At 40.9% G+C, this 8,411-nt stretch overlaps 1 protein-coding gene across 8 annotated transcripts in view; it reads right to left on the bottom strand.

The window, feature by feature from the left end:
* Window positions 1-8,411, bottom strand: part of nfic (nuclear factor I/C) — a 217,052-nt gene that overhangs the window by 12,139 nt on the left and 196,502 nt on the right. The gene's annotated exons all lie outside the window — the stretch shown is intronic.

Genomic DNA, 8,411 nt, shown 5'->3' with positions numbered 1-8,411 from the left:
CTGAAAAAGAGAAGAAAGAAAAAGTTCATTACAGACATTTTTGACGTTTTTGTTACTGAAACCTGTTACTATTGAGAAAGGGATTAAATTCTCCATCCTATACTCGCCCCTCAGACTGGCTTGAGTATAAAGAACAGTTTAACTCTTTAGACCCAGGCTTGTTTCAAAAAGCAACACTACCTTTGGAAAGTTGACGCAAACTGTTAATTGTACAGTGCTTAACTAGCTACAGTATGTGACTTAAGACATGTATAAGAGTTCTGGTCTCCACAGTCTCAATATTATAAGCCCTGTACGCCACAAAGGGAGACCTTGCAACTCCCTTAAGATGGCAAAAGTACCAGATGTTTTCTACTACAGTAAGACTGTGGAGAATTTCCACTAGTACAGATACAGTATGGGATCGGGGCATCTTAGTGGAGAGTATTTCAAAGCTGCACATCCTTGACTTAATTTGGACTGGCAGAGAGAGTGTGTGTTCCTTATTCATTTTTTTCTGTATAAGTATTCTGAAGTGATTAAACATCAACAATAACAAAAGAGGACATGTGAGATGAAACTGCCAATGAAATTGATTTTTACACCAGTGTTCAAGAATCAGAAGTGTTTCCAGTGCTGTAACACACCACTGCTTTCCTCTCAGGCTTCAAGACAGCTTTGTTAATGCCAGAGGCTCTGCTGTGGAGTTCACTGATCTGAGACAAAATCACAAAGAACTTTCAATGTGTTTTGTACATTGATAAAAGCGAACAGGAAGCACAACCTTTAAGCTTGAATGTGTTGGAAGTTCAACATGTGTCACGACCCTGGAAGGTCATTAGGGCATTTCATGGTGTTTCATTGTCTCTGTCGGGGAATAAAGCAATCATGTATGAGTTACATGTACTTTAGAAATGAAGTGTGCATCAGCTGCTGATTTACACAGAACATGTGAAGGAAGGTTTTTTTTACATACTAAATAAGAACTTTGTGTACATGAGGTGTGCAATGCAATATAATACGTCACTTATTTCTTATTAATGTTGAACTTCATATCTGTCCACCAAGGAACACATCTGGTTACCTCTCCTGATGTGTCTACGTGTTGAGAGGCACTAGAAAATGCAACAAATGCTGCATTGTTGTGCGAGTTGAGTGAGAGGCAGCCTATGAAAAATAAAACAGAAAACCAGACAACCAAATCGGTCCATCCGGTCCTGGCTGGAGCGTCGCAATGGATCAGTGGCTCAGGGGGATGCTTCCCCGTTAGAGATCGAGCACCTGTGAGATCCCCCTCCCCGCCACCATCCCGGAATTCCCTCAGTTTGCATCTGGACAGCCCCGGAGAAATCCCGGCCCCGTGCCTCCACTGGGCATCTCGCAGCTCGGGGAATGGAATCGCGGAGTGCGGCTCCACAGATGGCACTGCCATCTGCACGCCAGCCCCCCTCCGCATCCCTGTTCCACTGCTGGGAGCTGGCAGATGTTCCCTGACCTAGATGCCAGTTCCCAGGGATCCACTTTCTTTAACAGCACCAGCTTCCCGAGGAAAGAAAAAAAAAGCTGGCACATCCAATACCATCTGCATACCAATTATAAATAATGCAACAAATTCAGCTTTTATATTAAACGTCTCTGCCTCTTCCAGAAGGCTGCCTCACATCCATCTGGGTTTTCTATAGATGTGTGTTCCAAGGGCTGCGTAATCAGGCAGTGTCTTCTCTTAATGGGCTCCAAACACTTAGCTCTCGTCAGAAAAGAGCTATTAAAAATAATATGGAGTAAAACTGCTGTTAAACGAGAGAAAGATCCCAGCAGGACTCTGACCGGACCTTTTTAAAAATATGTCCTAATAAGATTTTGGCTTTCACTACAGACCACTGAAGTCTTTTAAACTCAGAGAGCTGATTTAAAGCGCCCCTCAACATTTTTTCCATCAAGGTTTTAGTCATTTAGCAGCACTCTGCTGCCATCTCTAACTAGACCCATTTATATTGATTCAATAAAAAATGACCTCCCCCCAACCAATTCCTTGTTAAACAGAGGAGTGAAAAACCATGTGTGGTTAATGTTCAGCTTCAGACCTTCTGTCTGCTCTGCCAGGTTCATCATTATAAGTCTAGTCTAATACAAAAACAGTAGAAACCATTAATGTTCTTTTAAAATTGCCAGAATGTTACAACTTGCTCTTTAACACATGAATGCTGTACAGATTTAAGTACTGGGTAGATGGGAATTAATGGGGAATCCCAAGTTTTCTTTTTCAGAAAAAAAACTATTTTTAATCTAACTTCAGTTATATAATTAATGGCAGTAAATGTAATAATGACTAAAATTCTCACAAAGCGAGTTAAGTGGAGAATAGCAATTAAGCCCTGTCATTATTAGATGATCACATTTTTATTTTTTTTCACAACACTGTACTCTTTGTGACTACAATATAATGGTAGTTCAATATGGGCAGGGGCACTGTGGCAATGGACAAATTTTACATGCAGTGAATTGCAATGAGCACTACACTTTACTTCATACATTTACTATATCAGCAGCAAGTGGTGCACCTACATCACAACCCCATATCTCTGTGCCCAGTTACATAAAAACATTCGGCACAGTCTCTGATATGGACACGGGAGACAACAGGCACTTGTTGGTCCATTTCCTTGTGCAGTAGCACATTCCTAATAGTTTGCACTGAACCAGAATTTTGCAGTAGCTCCATGAAAACGGTGCAAACTGGCCATCCGGCATATAAAAAGAAAGGATGTTGTGCACACATGCATTCTTATAAACTACAGTAAGTCAGATTAAAGTGCACAGGAGCAGACATGTATACTCAATACGTCTAAATAAATAAAAGGATTGGAGGATGGGTGGGCGTAGCTAGGAAACTCTTTGAAATGCAGATTCTCCGCTGACCACAAAGTTCGGTCCCAGAAAAACACGGTATGTAATTTAAAAGGTTGCACTTTAATCATAGGGAATTCTCATCCCTTTTTAACTCCCGCTGTGGGCTTGCCAACCATGCAGAGAAGGTTGGGAATGAATTCTTGAGGTTTCTTGTTTGTTATGCAGTGCGGTAGACAAGTCTTTTGGTGTGGCAGCCAGGCTGTTATCATTTTGCACTTAAACATTTAGATGTCAAGCCCTGGAAATATCTCTCTTCTGTGCACATTAGGGTCCCCTGTAGACTTAGAGGAGTTCTGGAGGTGTTGGGAAAGGTCCCCTGAAGATGCCCGTTGTGCCCAAAAAGGCAGTGTTGTGAGATCCAAAGGAGACAGTGAAGACCTCATCCTAAAGGGAATCCTTGTTTGAGTCTGTACAGCACCTTCATGCTATTCTAATAGCTGTTGGCAGTTCAACACTGTGAGCAGTGGTATGGTCACTGTAGAAGATAACTGCTGCCAGGATATGTGACACATCCAAGGCTGTCAGGTGATTCCCCAGAATGCCTGTTTTTAATAGATGGCATTCACATTCAATAGATGGGGTAACGGGTACTTTGAAACCAAAAGGAGTCACCTTGCTCTTCACACACACACAGCATAAGCCATGTCAATCAGCATTTAGTTACTGGTGCCAAGTGACCTAAACGTTTAAGAGCTTGCTAAGACGCAAAGACCCTTTGTATCATTTTACTCCCCTGTGGGCTGGAAATATCCCTCCATTCACGAGTCTTCTGCTACATGTCTGCACTTTCCACTTTACTTCAACATCTTCATCGGGAAGGAAACTAAACTTTTTCCACGTTAAAAACACCCCTCCAGAACGGTCACACCTCTGGGTTTGTATGAAAGTTCAGAAAAGATCCTTTACTTCCACAAGAAACGTGATGTAGCCAGCTAAAGCGTACTCCGCTTCCTGACGGGAAATGTCCGGCCCTGTTGAGGGTGGCCCTGAGGAGGAGTTTTGCGATGCCCTGTCTTTTGTCTCCTTTGCACATGCAGAATCCTATGTGTGCGTGTGTACAATTTCAAACCAACGACAATCCTACTGTGGATGCTGAGCCATCTCTTCAAATTGCCAAGCTGTCCTATTACACAAGAAGGGGGTATGGGTAGAGCAGGCTGCAGCGTTCAAAACGATTTAATGTTATCCTGATTTAAAACGGGTCAGGTGATTTTCTGATCTTCATGTTGGTGCCCTGTTGTCTTTTTTCTGTGGTGCAGGATGTGTGCTTTTACTTTTAATGATCTTTTAATGCCAGTAATATTAAAGCAGTATTAAAACTTGTTTCTGCTACTGTTTTATAAAACACTTTACATTACAACGCATGCACGACCCATGGTTTAAATACTTTTATCTGATGTCACAGAATTGTGATCACATTCGTACAGGTATGTCTATTCACCCTTAGTTTATATCATAATGGGTGATATATCCTGTACCTATTCACATCCAACATTCAAAGGACTCCACAATTTTTAGGACAAACATCTTGACATCAGAACGAATCCTAGTGTCTTCTTTAACATCTAAAAACTATAGCCTATTGCAAGAATCACAAAAAGCACTGTGCTGTACACATAATTGTATACCTGCTCTCCGCTCACTCATCTGTGTGGGGTGAAAGAGCATACCTTCGTCTACGCTGTGGTAAAGCATGGGAACTAATTACACATTTCTAAAAACTTCAATAACAGTTGTGCTGAAGGCCATTTACGATAATTAAACTACCATAGCTATTCAGTTAAATGTTTCGGGGAAGAGAGCTTTCAGTTTGCTAATCTGCACTGCCAGATGAAGAGAGGGATGGCAACTGATGAATGCAAACATTTTCAGTAATCTGTTCAATGCACACATGTCCAAGAGCCCTGATGGCATAATCATTCAGCGACAGCTGTTTTAAAATGTTCTTTTGTCTCATATAATTAAAGTTACAAAATGTAGGAATTAATTTGTTGTTCGAATGTTTAATTTTGAGAAAACGAAATGGTTTTACTTTACGACTGTGTTTAAATTGCCACACTTGGATACGTGATATACTGTACTACCACATTGTGACTGTATCGATTCAGGAAGACATTACCAGTTGCAAGTCTGCAGACTCAAGAATAAGATGTGGAATAATAGAAATGGTCTGCGCTTAAAACAAATCAGAAGGTGGATAACTTTTATCTGAATCATTCAAAAATGTGTAGTTTCCCAATTAAAAATGCCCTTTATACCCAGGTAAAAACTGAATGCTACTGGGCAGTTCGGTCAGAGAAGCACTATCGAATTCAGCCTCTGGGGGGCAGCATTTCTCATCGTTCACAAGAGACCGGCCTCTCCCAACACGATGAAAGCTATGCCGCACTTATTGATCTGTGTACCTCTAGAAAACACAAGTCAGCATGTTGAAGCACTCTTTCCACTTGTCCTGTTCTTAGCTTTAGTATTTTAGTATGTACTTACAGGACCAACTCATTTTCCAGGTTTTGTTGGCATCTTTCTGTTTTTTTACAGTAGCCTGTCTCTTTCCTTTATTTTCCTGTATTTCATAGATTTGAAAACCAGAACCTTTTTTTCCACAAAGTGGGGAACCATAGAGCATACATAATCATTTAATAACCCCATACTTTACTTTGAGAACCATTTAAAAAGAAATTTTTAAAAATCATACAATAAACTAGACATATTTTTAACCAGTAATGAGGTTTTCTGCATTACTACTGTCTGTATTTCCACAGGGTGGGAACTATACAGACAGTAATGTGGAATACTATCAGAGGCAAGTACAGAGTGTGCTGTGAGATGCTTAGGTGCAGGAGATGAGGCAGGAGCCCACAGATTCATGCTTCCCTAACTCTACATGATGGCCCCGTGCTGGTCCAGAGTTAAACTGGAAGTAATCAGTCTCTAACTAAGCACTGGTGCTGAAGTCTGTATGGTTGTTGCTAGGCAGTGGCAGGAATATTTTGAAACAGAATTAGGATCCACTCTTCACACTTTAAATTTTATGAGATTTTTTTAAAATGACCATGCTTGTGCTTTCATTTTTTTTGGTCCAATTATGAGAAAAAATAAGGAAAACCTTATACAGTAAATTATTATGGTACTATGTCTGACGAATGGCTTAATGTTTAACATTAAAGGCAGACACATTGTGGTTTCGCACTCAGATTGTCCTTTTAACTGTTAAAGAAAATAATTTGGTTTTCGGATAACTGAATGATTCTCAAAGTATGAGCCGCACTCAGATCCTGTAAAGACTATGTCAATAATTAATTGACATTAATGTTCTCTTAGGTCTTCTGTGAACCAGTCTGGTAAAAAGCCACACAAGAAGCACTCCATGAAGGGCATGCCCGATGTGTTTGCCCACAAGCGAGAGAGTCCATACTCTCTATGTACATCCCAAAATGCAACTAGCCTGATAATATGAATCAAAATTCAGCAAGAAACATGTGTGATCTGTCTAAATAATTGTTGCTTAATGCAGAATAACTAATCAGGTGTGAATAGAGCAATACAAAGTACCGGTCTGCTAACGGTCCTGTTGAGCCCATATATCGCTCATCATCTTATGTGCATTTCTAGCTTACAGCTGCATAAAACTATGATAAATATGATAAAACGGAGGCAATAAATAAGCTGCAAATAACCTCACAGTCGTATCTTACCAGAGTTATGCCTAAATGCACAGAATACTAATGAAATAGTTGCAGAACTTCAGTGAGTTCAGTCAGCACATCTCTTCTGCACTTTTCGGAGCACTGTTATGTCACTTAAGGGAATTTGTAGACAGTACAAGCACCTCAGATTTGTCTGCATTTTTATGCAGGTATGCAGGAATAGCACAGAAAGCAAACACTTCAGATTGCCAAAGTCATTAAACAAAAGGCACAACGCAAAAATGATTTGACTACTAGGGCCTTTAGGAAATTCATATTCTTGTAACATTATTTATTCCACTGTAACTGGAGTTACAATACAATATCCAAGCTGAGTGCCCAGCTGTCGTTTGGTACTGTTCTGTTATTATTATTTATTTTGCTTGAGATCAAAGAACCTGGTCAGGAACTGCATTCTACTCCTTCCTTTTCCTGTTTTCATATTTACAGCACACTGACACAGCTCGGTGCCGCACTGCGAAGGAAGCAAAGTGTCGACGTCGCTGAGTTTAAACACGCGCGGCGGTGCGTCATTTTCACTGAGACAGCCTCTCAGTCATCGCGTAGTGTTCTTTGCACTGCGTATGTGAAAATAACAGAGCTAAAAACAAGCTTCCTTTAAAGTTTGACTGGTACCGTCGCTGAGCCTCACCTCGTGATGCAGTGCAAGCATGTGTAATGGAGCTACAGTAAAGCAAAGCAAATGGAAAGCTGCACTAATGATGTGACTCAAAACTATTATTCTTTTATATTAAAAAACACCCACAGGTACACTGCTCCCCTACTGAAAGGTTTCAAACCCAGAACATTGATTTAAATACTGAGAGCCCAACCCACATTTTTACTTCCAGGCTGGAGGAAAATGCAAGCGGCCTTATTGATCCGAGTCTTCGGAGGAAGAGATGGGGGCTGTCAACTCGGAGGAATGGTTTGGTGTAGCTCTAGGAACAGCCAACGCGGCCAGCTCTTAAACTAAAAACAGAGTAGAAATCACCTCCTCTGCAAGCAGAAGCTTTAAAATCATTTACAACATAATTAAATGTCAACCCTTGATCTATAAGCATCTTTGAGGAAACCCACAGCTATGCCTTTATCTCCAGTCTAGTCTGGAAGTGTATTGATTTTCAGCAGTATATGTGTCAGGATCATACCATTACAGCAAAATAAATTGATTAAAGATGGACTGGAAGTAGTCTTTTAGAGTATAGTTGCTAATTTAACACAGTAGCAGTGGAGGCAGAAGCAGATTCCACACAGATCCATTAGACCTCATCCTGCTAACAGTTACTGCAGATGAAATGTCTTTATTTTTTAAGAATTTGGCTATTGCCACCTGTGTTGAAACTTTCTAGTTCTGGGTCTTCTAGGTTCTGGGATGCTGGGATGGGAGATGTTCGAAGAAAACCAGGTCGCTACTGCAAGTGGCGCTGGTAGACCAGTAGGCGGCGCACAGACATTAACAGAAGAAATACCTGAGTGTGCTGACCGGGACAGTGTCACGGTCTGAACTACTCGGCTAGAAAACGTCCCACTGTGGTCGTGCACAATCTAGCCTTCCTAAAGTCCCCCTTGAATTCTTTGTATTACTCTGAATCAGTCCACTGCACTCCACCGTGGGGCTGCTCGCACATGGGGGGGGGAAGTGGGTCCCCTATACCCTCCATGAAAGGGGGCTCATCCATCCCCCCTTCCTTTTTTCACACTTTAGAATCTCACAGCCTGTTCTCTTATTTTTTTTAAATGGGAATTTTTATTTGAGAGTCACATATTCGTCTTCAGAGACCCCCTAAAAAAAAAAAGAGAATTCTAAACCATAATTTAATTAAAAATAAAAAA

The sequence above is a fragment of the Lepisosteus oculatus genome, chromosome 29 (assembly GCF_040954835.1).
Source record: "Lepisosteus oculatus isolate fLepOcu1 chromosome 29, fLepOcu1.hap2, whole genome shotgun sequence".
Taxonomy (NCBI): Eukaryota; Metazoa; Chordata; class Actinopteri; order Semionotiformes; family Lepisosteidae; genus Lepisosteus; species Lepisosteus oculatus.
The sequence above is the reverse complement of the archived record's forward strand: the minus strand, read 5'-3'. Positions and strand labels throughout refer to the sequence as shown.